The sequence below is a fragment of the Rhinoderma darwinii genome, chromosome 2 (genome assembly GCF_050947455.1).
Source record: "Rhinoderma darwinii isolate aRhiDar2 chromosome 2, aRhiDar2.hap1, whole genome shotgun sequence".
NCBI lineage: Eukaryota > Metazoa > Chordata > Amphibia > Anura > Rhinodermatidae > Rhinoderma > Rhinoderma darwinii.
Genome location: NC_134688.1, coordinates 274,221,112 through 274,236,626, shown reverse-complemented (window position 1 = coordinate 274,236,626; position 15,515 = coordinate 274,221,112). Strand labels below are relative to the sequence as shown.

The 15,515-nt window shown below is 43.9% G+C and overlaps 1 long non-coding RNA gene across 1 annotated transcript in view; it reads left to right on the top strand.

Annotated features, from left to right (window-relative positions):
• LOC142741146 (uncharacterized) overlaps positions 1 to 9,593 on the top strand; it is a 47,524-nt gene extending 37,931 nt beyond the window's left edge. The window contains exons 2-3 of the long non-coding RNA XR_012881014.1: positions 8,133 to 8,190; positions 9,307 to 9,593. This is a non-coding gene — a long non-coding RNA (uncharacterized LOC142741146). The remainder of the gene's footprint in view (positions 1 to 8,132; positions 8,191 to 9,306) is intronic.
• The last annotated feature ends 5,922 nt before the right edge of the window (positions 9,594 to 15,515 follow it).

Here is a 15,515-nt window from a genome sequence, read left to right as displayed (position 1 = left end):
TCTGTGGTCCGTACAGTGTGTGAAAAATGCTAGCATGAAATTACGCATTTGCTAAATTCTTGAATTTTTTTCCAATTTTGCCCACTTTAGAGAAAAAAATAAAAATTATGTATACTGACAAATGCAAACAAATCCCTATCTGTCCTTTAAAAAGAGTGTAAAAATTAAAAGATATACTTTATTCACCTGCAGATTTATATTCAGCTAAAGAAGCGCATAGCGAAATTGTGACATTTTCTATGGTCATTTAGGTGTAAAACAGCCTAGTCCTTAATCGGTTAAAGGCAGATTGGAAATTATCTGTAAATTTGTTGCAGTATTTGCAGCATTTAACAGCACTCAGACATTGTGGGAGAATAAAACTGTTTTGTTTTTTTGTAAATTTTTTATTTTGAATTTTGGGTGAAGAGAGAAGGGAAGGAAATAAGACCTGGGTAAACAATTAGGAAAGGGATGGGAAGAAATTACAAAACAAGTAAGTAAACAATAAGTACAAACAACAAAGTGTTTTTTACTTGTGACAAATAGCAACCATTATAAGTAATAACAGCAAGATAGAGAATACAATAAATAACAATGTACATCATCACCAGGGAGTACATAAAGACTAGAGGAGCTACACATAGATAAAAACTAATAGTTAACACAGCGCCATCTACTGTCAGCTCAAGATAGTTCCTCCAGCATTAATCTGCAGTTGTTGCTTTATTCCAACAAAATTCATCGACCTGCTGTTAAAATAGGGGGCTTTTGGCCAGTGTGCATAATAAAAGCTGAAGGAACTTGTGCAGGTTATTGTGATTATTGTAATTATCATAATTTTACACTTCATTCGGCTGATCGGTGCTCATTATATTCTGAACTTTAGACATATAATTATCTTTATCATTCATTCTTTGTTTTCCAATTTGTCTCCAAATATTTCATATGCTCGCCAAGGAGGCTGGCAATTCTACTAGAGGGCAATATGAGGCACGTAAAGAAATAGTACAGGTATGGGTAATTGTTCTTGACTAAAAGCAATGTGTGGATTACCTTTTTGCTGTAAGAGAATTGAAGATTATTTAATTGGAGTTTAGGAAATAAATAAATAATTGATCAAATAATGTTATGTTTTTCATCATCATCACAAACCTGATCAAAGTCCAGTCTAATTTCTTAGCAAGAGAGCTGGAAAAAAATCTAAAGGGAATAGAATATAAAATGGCATCAGAGACATTTCCTCGGCTCCCTATCCGAACCGCAGACTGCTACAAAATCTCAGGCATGAAACACCAAACACCTTGATTGCCGATGCAGTTTATTTAAAGCATTTGTTCTCTTGTAATATTTGCTATTATAAATTCTTTTTTTCCCTCTTGTCGCTGCTTCTCATCTTAGTTTTGTACTTCATTTTCAGATTCATGTATCTGATTGAAAGCTGACAGGTATTAATCAGGAGCTCTGATGAATTAAAGATGAGGCGGTGCTGATGCCCCTCCAGTGAGGGATAAAAAAAATCCAAGATTAATCTTTAAAAAGCCTGTCATAATGTTAATGGATGGGCCTCCCTCCTGCTTAAATCATATAGCTTGCATCGTGCCAGCTCTGTCTAGTAGGGGTATATAGTTAACACTTTCTAAGCCGGGTTTTAATGGAGTTCTAAACAGGATGCAGTTTAACATAACGATAATGGAAAAGAAACAAGTCTTAAATGGAACTCTTTCTTTTGAACTGGTTGCGAATTGACTCGATTAAAGTCACTGCTTGGTAATCATTTAGTCTTAACCAATGGCAAGTGTAAGACTGTTTCAGGTTTTACATAGTTAAATCTATTCCGATTACTTTTTGCCTGTAAAACCCTTAAATAACACTAGTTTAACTAAACGTAATCAGACAATTGCATTATCGACAACGAGGAAGGTGTGAGGTAGGTGCTAAATAACATCAGCCAAGAACCGTATTAAAAAAAAATAAAAATAAAAATATCTTGAGTTGAGGGTTTTTAAGTGAACAGATGGAAGGAATAGCAATGAGAAAGAAGTAAATTGAAATGGTGTTTCCACAGGCTTCATTAAAGGGGAAGTAAGTGTTTAACTCTTTAGCGTTGTTATACTTTTTAATATGTAAAGACTATTCTGGTTTAGCAGTGAACATATTGGACGCGTTGGCATAGGAAGAGTGCATTAAATGAAGTCATGTTGCTATATAATGAGAGATACAGCCCACAGGTTTATACCAAGGGAAACTCCTCTCATGCAAACACCATCTGTATTGTGATCATTAACTGCAGCAGAGGGAGGTGTTTCTGAGTAACTGACATTTGTCTGGGGCATCCAGCGGGGAATAATCCGTTCTCACAAAGTACTGTGAAGCTTTTCTGACTCTAGATTATCAAACTTTGTATATTTAGCTTTAAACATATTGTTGAGTGTGAAGCAATGGCGCGTGGTGTGAAGGGTTAATAGAAAAAGCTAAACACCGCCCTACAACAAACCAATTGTTATAATAGCTTAAAATGCAGGAAAAACAATAAATAAAAAGAATAAATTGTATTTATACATCCACATCATTTCAGACCTTTTATTTATTGATAATATTAACAGGACAAATGTTTAACTATGTCATGATGAGAGCGGGATTCTAATGTAGTCAATTCCTTGCACAATTATCTAAAAAAAACAAGTCCATCAAGTTAAACCAGCCTTCACATTTCGAGCATTTAAGCAATAAGAGATCTTACAACAATATAACTTTAAAAGCCATGTTATAAGAATCCGTAATATGGCACTCATAGTCTGCTATGGGGTCATTTTGTACCTCACTGGGCCTCTGCTTTCATATGGAGGCATACAGAGGTGTTTTTTTTCTCACAATTGTATATGAAGTCCATGGAAAGCAAATCATGGCATATAGCACCACATGCCATGTTACAAGGCTATTCTTCCATTGAAGAGAAGAATATGGTGCCTCACATAGGCACCATACGGCGGCAGGTTGAGGGTCTGTGGCTCAATAATACTGAACTGAAGACACTCTGTGTGGTACTGTACAGTGTCCATGCATGCAGCTTTTTCAATTGCATATATACTTAAAGTGTTCTGTTCTCAAAGCCTTACAACAGCACACAAAGAAAGGAATTATTAAAAGAGCGTTGGAGTAATGTAGAGTAAGAATTTGCAACTTTTGGCTGTCCGTGCGCAACAATCAATGGCAGATCATCATATGCGCGGTTCAAGCAGCCGCCCGGGCCCGAGGCACGCAGGGGGCCTATGGCCGCCCGAACTGCACATATTCTTAAAACCTATGCAGCGCCCTTGCGCTTCTAACTGTCGCTGTGGAGACGGGAAGAAGGTGCAGGGAGAGCAATTCAGGGCGTGCTTAGCCGGGATACTGAAAGCTAGTGTTTAGGACATGCCTCTTTACATAAAAGTGCTCCAAATAGTAGGCTAGAGGACCTTTGATTACGTCATGCCCATGTGACCACGCCCACCAATCAGGTCCTTCTACCACAGTGAAGAAGCAGAATATCTGCAGGGGAGAATGCCCGCCCACCAGTCAGGTCTTTACACAGCGCTCCGGGCTGGTGAGTGCTTTTCCAAACCCCCATCCCTTCATCCCTCCCTCCATCTCTTCATCAATTCATCCCTCCATTACTCCCTCCCTTCATCACTCACTCCCTCCCTCCCTCATCACTCCCTCCATCCCTTCATCCCTCCATCACTCCTTCCATCCCTTCATCCCTCCATTACTCCATCCATCACTGCCTCCATCCCTTCATCCCTCCATCACTCCCTCTCTCCCTACATCACTCACTCCCTACATCACTCACACCCTCCCTCCCTTCATGCCTCCATCCCTCCCTCCTTTCCTTCATTACTGCAGTGTGTGGCGCTATCTACAGGGGGCTGTGTGTGGCGCTATCTACAGGGGATGTGTGTGACGATCTACAGGGGATGTGTGTGACGCTATCTACAGGGGGATGTGTGTGACGCTATCTACAGGGGATGAGTGTTACGCTATCTATAGGGGGATGTGTGTGATGCTATCTACAGGAGGGTATGTGTGGTGCTATCTACAGGGGTCTGTGTGTGATGCTATCTTCATGGGGGTTTTTGTGTGGCACTATCTATAGGGGGTTGTGTGGCGCTCTCTACAAGGGGTTGTGTGTGATGCTCTCTATAGGGGTGTGTGTGGCACTATATATAGGTAGGGCTGTGTGTGATGCTGTCTACAGGGGGATGTGTGTGGCGCTATCTATAGGGGGTGTGGTGGTATCTACAGGGGAATGTGTGTGGCGGTATCTACAGGGGGATGTGGGTGATGCTATCTATAGAGTGATGTGTGTGACGCTATCTACAGGGGGATGTGTCTGACGCTATCTACAAGGGGATGTGTGTAACGCTATCTACAGGAGCTGTGTGTGTGATGCTATCTACAGAGGGATGTGTGTGACGCTATCTACAAGGGGATGTGTGTGACGCTATCTACAGGGGCTGTGTGTGACGGTATCTACAGGGGACTTTCTGCATGTGGTGCTTTACTTTACAGTGTTTGACACAATTATATTCAGGGGCGCAGTGTATGGTGCTATCATATTTAGAGGCACAGTGTGTGGCACATGATCATTTTATCTTCGTTTATAGGTGTAGAAATGTGAGAAAAGTGAGGAACAGAAGACGTCTAAGTGGCAAATTCTGCAGAAATGGGTGATGGCCGGGAGAAGTTGTCATGAAGTCTGGACCAGATGGAGAAGAAAAGAGGAAAAAAGTTAACAAAACCCGAGAAGTCGTTACCTGTGAGTCGCTAGATTTATAGAGAATCTGTCACCGCTCCTGACATATTTATTATAGGAAATTATTTTGTTTCACAAAAAGTCTTTCTGCAGTCCAGGACTGATAGACAAATGCGTGTCACCCAGTGGTGGATTAAGTAGACCATAGGCCCTGGGCTGTTCCACAAGCTTGGGCCCCCCTTCCCCACCACCGCCCTGCCACGCCGTGTCTATATTAAACACCACGTTTTTGTGCGAGCATTGACAAATGAGTGTTAAGATTCCCTACATACTGAAAGTCTCCAACTATCGCTGACAGTATCACACTGTGTAGGGACACATCCTCGTGACAAGGGAATGGTAACACGCACTTGTCTATTAGTCCTGGGTACACAAAGACTTTATATGGAATACAAGGATTTCCTATAACAGATATGTCAGTAGAGGGGACAGATCTATAAATGCAATGACTCACAGGTGATTTCTTATCTAATGGAAGTCGTTCTCTTTTCTTCTACATCTGACACAGACCGTTATGGCGACTTCTCCTGCTGACTGCAGAGTTTCCTGATGATAAATCTTTGCCCCTAGATTCTGTAGCCATTTTCAGCGTCTATAGCAGGGGTCTCAAGCACGCGGCCCGCGGGCCGCATGCGGCCCCTGGGGCTGTCATCTGCGGCCCGTGGGACACAGCCGCTAGTATCGGCTCTGCTCCGAGACTCTGGAATTCCCTGACATCGCTGTCCACATATGAACAGCTATTTCTGGGGCTTCCCCAGAGCCGGAGTCCCGGGCAGAGCGCTAGTACAGGCTCTGCTCCGGGACTCTGTGGAATTCCCTGACATCGCTGCCCATATATGGACAGTGTGTCAGGGTCTTGCCCAGAGCGGAGCAGAGCGCTGGTGTCGGCTCTGCTCCTGGACTCTGTGGAATTCCCTGACATCGTTGTCCACATATGAACAGCGATGTCTGGGGCTTCCCCAGAGCCGGAGTCCCGAGCAGAGCGCTGGTGTTGGCTCTGCTCCGGGACTCTGTGGAATTCCCTGACATCGCTGTCCACATATGAACAGCGATGTCTGGGGCTCCCCCAGAGCCGGAGTCCCGGGCAGAGCGCTAGTACAGGCTCTGCTCCGGGACTCTCTGGAATTCCCTGACATCGCTGCCCATATGTGGACAGTGTGTCAGGGTCTTCCCCAGAGCGGAGCAGAGCACTGGTGTCGGCTCTGCTCCGGGACTCTGTGGAATTCCCTGACATCGCTGTCCACATATGAACAGCGATATCTGGGGCTTCCCCAGAGCCGGAGTCCCGAGCAGAGCGCTGGTGTCGGCTTTGCTCCGGGACGCTGCGGAATTCCCTGACATATCTGCCCATATATGGACAGTGTGTCAGGGTCTTCCCCAGAGCGGAGTCCCGGGCAGGGCGCTAGTATCGGCTCTGCTGCGGGACTCTGTGGAATTTCATGACATCGCTGCCCATATATGGACAGTGTGTCAGGGTCTTCCCCAGAGCGGAGTCCCGGGCAGAGCGCTATTATCGGCTCTGCTCCGGGACTCTGGGGAAGCCTCTGACATCGCTGTCCATACATCGACAATGATGTCAGGGGCTTCCCCAGAGCAGGAGTCCCAGTGATGTCAGGAGCACAGCTGGAGCCCCAGGAAGAGCCTACTAGCGCTCTGCCTGTGACTCCAGCTCTGGGGTTGCCCCTGACATCTCTGTCCATATATGGACAGTGATGTCAGGAGCAGAGCTGGAATCCCAGGCAGAGTGCCAGAAGCGGCTCTGCTCCGGGACTCCAGCTCTGGGCAAGCCCCTGACATCACTGTGGCAGCATCTGCAGAGGGCACTGTGGCAGCATCTACAGAGGGCACTGTGGCAGAATGTACAGAGGGCACTGTGGCAGCCTCTACAGAGGGCACTGTGGCAGTATGTACAGAGGGCACTGTGGCAGCCTCTACAGAGGGCACTGTGGCAGCCTCTACAGAGGGCAATGTGGCATTATCTACAAGTGGGTGTGTGGCAGTATCTGAAGAGGACACTGGCATTATCTAGGGGTGTGTTGCATTATCTACAGAGGGCACTGTGGCCTTCTCTACAGAGAGCACTGTGGCCTTATCTACAGAGGGCACTGTGGCCTTATTTACAGAGGACACTGTGGCCTTATCTACAGAGGGCACTGTGGCCTTATCTACAGAGGGCACTCTGGCCTTATCTAGGGGTGTGTTGCATTATCTACAGAGGGCACTGCAGCAGCATCCACAGAGGGCACTGCGGCAGCATCCACAGAGGGCACTGCGGCAGCATCCACCGAGGGCACTGCGGCACTATCTAAAAAGGGGCTGCCCAATCTTGACATGTGTGCTAACTGAGCCACCGGACTGCATTTAGCGACACTTAAACTGGAAAGCTGGATTGTTGAAATAAGCACGTGGAGAAATATCTCAAATGTCACCCGATAGCGACCAAAAAATCCCTACCGAGATCCCAGTTTAAAAGTGTTGCGAGGATAGTTGATGACACCGAAAACAGAACCATAAGAACAACCAATATGACGAAAAAATTAAGGGAGGGAGGCTATCCCATTCGTACACTATTGGAGGCACAACAAAATACAGACAATACTAGGAGTAATACCAGACCCAAATGTATACCATTCATACATACGTACCACCCTTGTGCGTATAGGGTTCACCATATAATTAGAAAGCACTGGCCACTGCTTAAAGAAGCATACCCTAAGGTCACAGAATTCAAAACCCTTTTTCTCCCATGTTCAAAGAGACCACATAACCTAAGGGACAAGTTAGTCAAAGCAGATGTTGGCTCAGCCAAAAGACCCTTAAGGCAAACCTTCCTGAACACCCCTAAACAAGGGACCTTCCCATGCCGATCTTGCATGCAGTGCTCCAATGTGATCAAGGGTAATACGTTACAACACCCCCAGACAGGTGAACGTATACCAGTGAAGGTGTATTTCACTTGTAACACTAATTTTGTCATTTACATGATAAAATGCCCATGTGGGTTAGCATATGTTGGCGAAAGGACACAGCGCATACGGGACAGAATCGGTCAGCATAAGAGTACTATACGCTGCAATAAAACCTTACTACCGATCCCCGCACATTTTTTATCAAGATCACATAACGTTTCGCAATTACAATTCCAGGTGATAGAACACATACCGGCACCTAGGAGAGGCGGGGATAGAATTAGGACACTAAAACGCAGGGAGGCCTATTGGATCCACAGATTGCAGACGTTAGAACCTCGAGGTTTAAATAGGGAATACGAAGTCAGTAGCTTCCTATAGTATCTAATGTACCGTTGATCCGAATATGATATCCATAATAACTAATGCCTTTTTTTACTCCATAACAGACACGCTGATTTGTCATATGGTATACCACACACCTTCATCCGGTCCTTCCAGACTACGGTATCCTTGAAAATACTGAGTTTAGGATTAAGTATTCTAGACAACTGTGTAATACGTAGTGGTAATACATTTTTTCAGCAATATATTGATTATACAGATTTGTAATATCGTAAACTATACCCCAGCTGCATCTACACTAATACATCCAGCACCACTACCCATATACAGTTTAGTTATATCCGCCTTCATGTTAGTCTGTCTGCCCCTCTATGTCCATGTTAACTGGCGTTATTAACCAGAGAGCCAGATCTATGAGAGCGTATTGCCTATAGCTAGACACACCCCCAACAACGGCGTTATACGTTGTGATGGTAACATACAGTAAACATGGCCAGCTATCAGTAACATATCCTTAATATCAGACGCAGTAATGGTGTACATTCAAGATCAAGAGACACACAACTTGTAATACCGCTCAAACATATGTTATCACTGCTAGATCCGATAGCCTTAACTACATCTGAGCGGCGATGCAGATCTAACATGGGAGCGAGATGCATGGGAACACACTGAGTTCGACCAGGCATGCCCCTGACAAAGGCGTCACACGACACACCCCTGTTTGTCATGGTAATTCCCTCTGAGTAGCGTGCAGCCAATCACGCACTCAGAAACGCCCACTAAGTTACGAGCGGCCAATCACGTTCATGGGGAACCTCCCATGCCCCGCCCCAGGCACAGGACATTTAAACTGCAAGAGTAATCACTGCAGTTAGCGCCAAAAACGAGCGGTAAGCCGCGATATGAACAGCAGCACTCATCAGCAGGATACATCCACGCCAACAGGGTTCTAGGTAAGGTTAATATGATCCCTTCACCCTTTACAGCCTCTCTCCTGCCACCACTATGCATCAGATACAACGTGCACACTGACCGGGGCAGCCATTATACAATAAGCGTAACTAGTGTTTATGTTAAGTACACATATGCAACATCTGACTGAGTAGCACGGATGGGACAGTCTCCTCGAGCCACATAGGCTTTCACTGGTATAAGGATACTGTCAATACATTAACAGCACAACTACTTTACATTATGTGGTGCATCATGTTTATACTGTTTATATTATTTCCCACGCTACGATATTTAAGTAATTTTTCTGAATATGGGAACCAGATTGAGGGAGCGTCTACAGGATCACTGGATTTCTTGCACTATACACGTGTCACTATGTACTCCACAATACTGTTTCCAGTCACAGAATGTGTTGACATTGTTTGGATTACTGCTGTTACACTACAAGTATACCCAGATGTATTTCTTTATACGATTTATGCTTGTACTATACCTCTAGCCTTGGATACGGTGCCACGGATGTGATGTCTTCCGTTTGGCATACACATGAACATGCTTTTGATTGTTTATATCTTTTCTGCATCAAATGTAATGCCCAGTATACATAGATATTGATGAAGTATGAACCATGTATGTGTTTTGCATATAAATTCTGTTCTTGTCTTAATTTTAATTTTATTTTATTTTAACTCTGTTATTATTTATTATTTTCTCTTTTCGATAAAGTGCTATTTTTTCATTTTGTGTTATGAGAGATGATATACATATTGTGCCAAAATGATGCCTAGATATTTACGTGTAAAATTTTGTACACCTCTAGTGCCTGACGAAGGTCTTCTTGGACCGAAACGTTGCACGCACTCCGCCCATGGCATTTGAATACAATACAAATAAAACAAAATAATTTTTGAATCAAATTTGTCCGTGTGCCGAATACTTCTCTACACACTGTGGAATTCCCTGACATCGCTGTCCACATATGAACAGCGATGTCTGGGGCTTCCCCAGAGCCAGAGTCCCGGTCAGAGTGCTAGTACAGGCTCTGCTCCGGGACTCTGTGGAATTCCCTGACATCGCTGCCCATATGTGGACAGTGTGTCAGGGTCTTCCCCAGAGCGGAGAAGAGCGCTGGTGTCGGCTCTGCTCCGGGACTCTGTGGAATTCCCTGACATCGTTGTCCACATATGAGCAGCGATGTCTGGGGCTTCCCCAGAGCCGGAGTCCCGAGCAGAGCGCTGGTGTCGGCTTTGCTCCGGGACTCTGTGGAATTCCTTGACATCGCTGACCATATGTGGACAGTGTGTCAGGGTCTTCCCCAGAGCGGAGTCCCGGGCAGAGCTCTAGTATAGGCTCTGCTCGGGGACGCTGCGGAATTCCCTGACATATCTGCCCATATATGGACAGTGTGTCAGGGTCTTCCCCAGAGCGGAGTCCCGGGCAGAGCGCTAGTATCGGCTCTGCTGCGGGGCTCTGTGGAATTCCCTGACATCGCTGCCCATATATGGACAGTGTGTCAGGGTCTTCCCCAGAGCGGAGTCCCGGGCAGAGCGCTATTATCGGATCTGCTCCGGGACTCTGTGGAATTTCCTGACATAGCTGCCCATATGTGGCCTTATCTAGGGGTGTGTTGCATTATCTACAGAGGGCACTGCGGCAGCATCCACAGAGGGCACTGCGGCAGCATCCACAGAGGGCATTGCGGCAGCATCCACAGAGGGCACTGCGGCAGCATCCACAGAGGGCACTGCGGCAGCATCCACCGAGGGCACTGCGCCACTATCTAAAAAGGGGCTGCCCAATCTTGACATGTGTGCTAACTGAGCCGCCGGACTGCATTTAGCGACACTTAAACTGGAAAGCTGGATTGTTGAAATAAGCACGTGGAGAAATATCTCACATTTTAAACCTAGCACTATTATTATAGTAATGTAGTGTTATAGTAGTTCAAATAACTAATTGATTAACAATAATTTTGTATTGTATCAAATTTGAAAGTAATGCGGCCCGTCAACATCCCATTTTTTCTATATGCTGCCCACTTACCCGGCCGAGTTTGAGACCCCTGGTCTATAGCAACATATAAATTCAGAAGTTAAACTCCCTAAATTGTCTTATACCCCAGACCCCTAAGCAAATTAAGACCCCAGACCGATACATTAACTCAGACCAATGAATTCAGTCCCCAAGGGGTAACTAAACTTTTAAAAAATATTTGGCGTGCCATAGTGATATGTCAGAAGATTTGATCGATGGGGGTCCGAGCATTGTGATCACCACGATCTCTAAAACAAAGTGGCAGAAGTGCTTGGATGAGCGCTGTTCCCCTCAATTACTGATTGTCTTTCCTCTCTGCGGTGTACGGACTCAAAGACTTTCTGTTGTGCCCGTACACCGCTTGCTCGGCTATCAAAGAAAAGATGATCAGAAACAAAGTGGCACAGCACTCACCTGAGCGCTTCTGCAACTTTGTTTTAGCGATTGGTGGGGTCTCAATGCCCGGACCCCCATCAATCAGAACTTTTGACATGTCACTATGATATGTAATTTTTTTTAAAAGTTTAGTTACACTTTAAGCAGTCAGACACCCCTCACCAGTGCGTCTGACTGACTGCTGAGTGCTCTATGGGAGGGTCTGAGCATCTGACACTTATGGCTCTTGGGGGAAGGAGTTATCCCACCATAGAACCCTCAGCAGTCAATCAGACGCTCTGACCCCCCCCCCCTTGCAGTATAATAACTGCTGAGGGCTCTAAGGGGGAGAATATATTGCAAGGCGGGGGGAGGTTCTGAGCATCTGACTGACTGCAGAGGGCTCTATGGTTGGGAAATAATTTCACACGCAAAAATTTTGAAACGAAACACCCTATATACAATTCACACTAACACCACACACGATATATTCAAACCTCACACACTATATACACACACACACACACACACACACACACACACACACTACCCGCACACACTTACACTATATAGACTTGCATTATACACACTATAAACTCCATACACACAGCACACACTATATAGACCTACAGTATATACAATATACACACACTATATAGATTTACACTATATACACTATACACACACTATATAGACTTACACTATATACATTGTATAGACTTACATTATACCTACAGCACACACTATTTACACACTACAATATATACACTATACACACACATATTATATGCAATATACACACAACTACACTATATACACTTGCATTTAGCACACTATAAACTCTATACACACAACACACACTATATAGACTTACACTACATAGACTTACATTATACACACATCACACACTATATAAACTTACATTATACACACAGCACATACTATATAGACTTACATTATACACAAAACACACACTATATAGACTTACATTAAACACACAGCACACACTGTATAGAATTACACTATTCACACAGCACACACTATATAGACTTACATTATACACACAGCACACACTATATAGACTTACATTATACACACAGCACACACTATATAGACTTACATTATACACACAGCACACACTATACAGACTTACATTATACACACGACACACACTATATAGACTTACATTATACACACAGCACACACTATACAGACTTACATTATACACACAGCACGCACTATATAGACTTACATTATACATACAGTGCACACTATATAGACTTACATTATACACACAGCACACACTGTATAGACTTACACTATGTTCACTATACACACTATATAGACTTACATTACACTCACTGCACACACTATACAGACTTACATTATACACACAACACACACTATATAGACTTACATTATACACACAGCACACACTATATAGACTTACATTATACATACAGCACACACTATATAGACTTACAATTATACACACAGCACACACTGTATAGACTTACACTATGTTCACTATACTCACTATATAGACTTACATTATACACACAGCACACACTAAATAGAAATACATTATACACACAGCACACACTTTATAGACTTACATTATACACACTATGTTCACTATACACACTATATATACTTACTCACTATATAGACTTACATTATATACACAGAACACACTATATAGACTTACATTATACACACTATATAGACTTACATTATACACACAGCACACACTATATAGATTTACATTATACACACAGCACACACTATAAAGACTTACATTATACACAGCACACACTATATAGACTTACATTATACACACAGCACACTCTGTATAGATTTACACTATGTTCACTATACACACTTTATAGACTTATATTATAAACACAACACACACTATATAGACTTACATTATACACACTATATAGACTTACATTATACACACAGCACACACTATATAGATTTACATTATACACACAGCACACACTATACAGACTTACATTATACACACAACACACACTGTATAGACTTACATTATACACACAGCACATACTATATAGACTTACATTATACACACAGCACACACTATATAGACTTTCATTATACACAGCACACACTATATAGACTTACATTATACACACAGCACACACTAGATAGACTTACATTATACACACAACCCACACTATATACACTATACACACAGCATACACTATATAGACTTATACTATGTTCCCTATATAAACACACACACTTACCAGAGCCTCTTCCTCTGTGGTGCTTGTTCTTTGGCAGCCTCCAGGACCATAGTCATGTGACTGTGATGTCACCACAGGTCCTTCACCCCCTATTTGCAGTCTTGCCGTTATCAGGCAGCTGCTGGAGGTTTAGACAAGAGGGATAGTGCACAGCAGCACAGAGGAGATGACTGTCAGGGAAACTCCAGCACCAGCCCATCACTCTCTCTGACAGTCTGCACTGTATTGCTGATGTGCTGTGCCACTGTTCCCTGGACGCACGTGGGACCGATGCCTGCTAGATGGTGGTCGGCAGCAGCCCTGGATAGTTTTTTTAAACTTTTGGGCAGCCATGGGCCCCCGGGAGCCTTGGGCCTCGGGCGGCTGCCCGAACTGCCCATATGAGAATCCGCCACTGGTGTCACCATTCCCCTTGTCAGGAAGATGTGTCCCTGCATTGTGCGATACTGTCAGCGATGGTTGTCAGTATGTAGGGACACAGCCCTTTGACAAGGGGAATCGTAACACCCATTTCTTAATGCTTGCACAAAAAGGTAGTGTTAACAATAGTTACGGCGCGGCGGGTGAGAAGGGGGACCCAAGTTTGGGTAACAGCCCAGGGCCTATAGTCTACTTAATCCGCCACTGGCCACAATTATGACATAACCTCGGCGGTGCGCCATCCATTCCCCCCTTCCCATTGGCCATAAAATAGAAGTTTACTCACCTCACCACTCCTCTACACCCCTCTGTTTCCTCTCAGGCTCGCTCAGCATGTCGCATGGTTCATACAAGTTCCTGAAGCGCTAGGACCTTATATGAGATGCAGCACTTAACGTGTTCAGAGCCATGTCACATACAATATCCTGACACTGCCCAGTGTCAGTACTTTGTATGAGCCGCAACATGCTCAGGGAGCCTGAGGTGTCCCAGAGAGTAGAAGAGGAGTGGTAGAATAAGCATTAACATTTAATTTTATTGTCCGATTGGGATGGCAAGGGGGTATTCTGATGGGGGGCAAGGTAGGGGGCCTGGCACAAGCCTTTACCTTGCCACGCCCCACAGAGTGAAATCTACGCCAGTTGGGAACTAGCTTAGATTTTCACTATAATTTATGCCAGTTTCCAAGCGTACACTGTCCCCTTTCCACAAAAGTGGTCGAGGGCGGCGTAAAAAGGGCCTTTTTGACTTTTCTGCACCGAAAAGGTTGATAAATTCCCCCCACAGTCTTTTTGGTTCTGTACTATTTGTGCTGCCGCAGGGTGCCTGGTACAACACTGTATTCTCCCTTTAGAGACAATGCTTGTAGGGGAGAATACCTCTGTAGTACAGCTGACAATCAATCATGTCAAAAATGTTTCTCTTATGGATTCATATGGAATGTAATCATAGGCTTACAAAGGTACTGCATGGGCTCACAGAATTCTATTAATGCTGCATTATGAATCTGTATAACACAGATCGTGTATATGGCTGAACCCATACCTAATACTTAATTAGAACAGGCCCTGTTAGTGACCGCCGTGAAATGGCGTATTGGTGGTCACTAACGGGTTAAGACTGGCATGTTAAACACATTTTTGTGTCCAATAGCGTTTTTATGCATGTAAAAAACTGTATTGTAAAAAGAATGTTTGATACTGCAGGTTTGTTTGTTTTTTCTTTTGCATGCACACATTTAAAAAAAACATCACAATAAAAGTCTTATTTAGGCCGAACTATGCAGTATTTTAGGGAGAACATACATGATTCTTTCTTGGTATGTACGGTAGAATTTCAAATAGAAGGAGTCTAGACACATTTATTGAAGTTCTTTACATGGACCAGTGAAATATTAAAAATGGAAAATATAATCTAATTGGCAGGTAA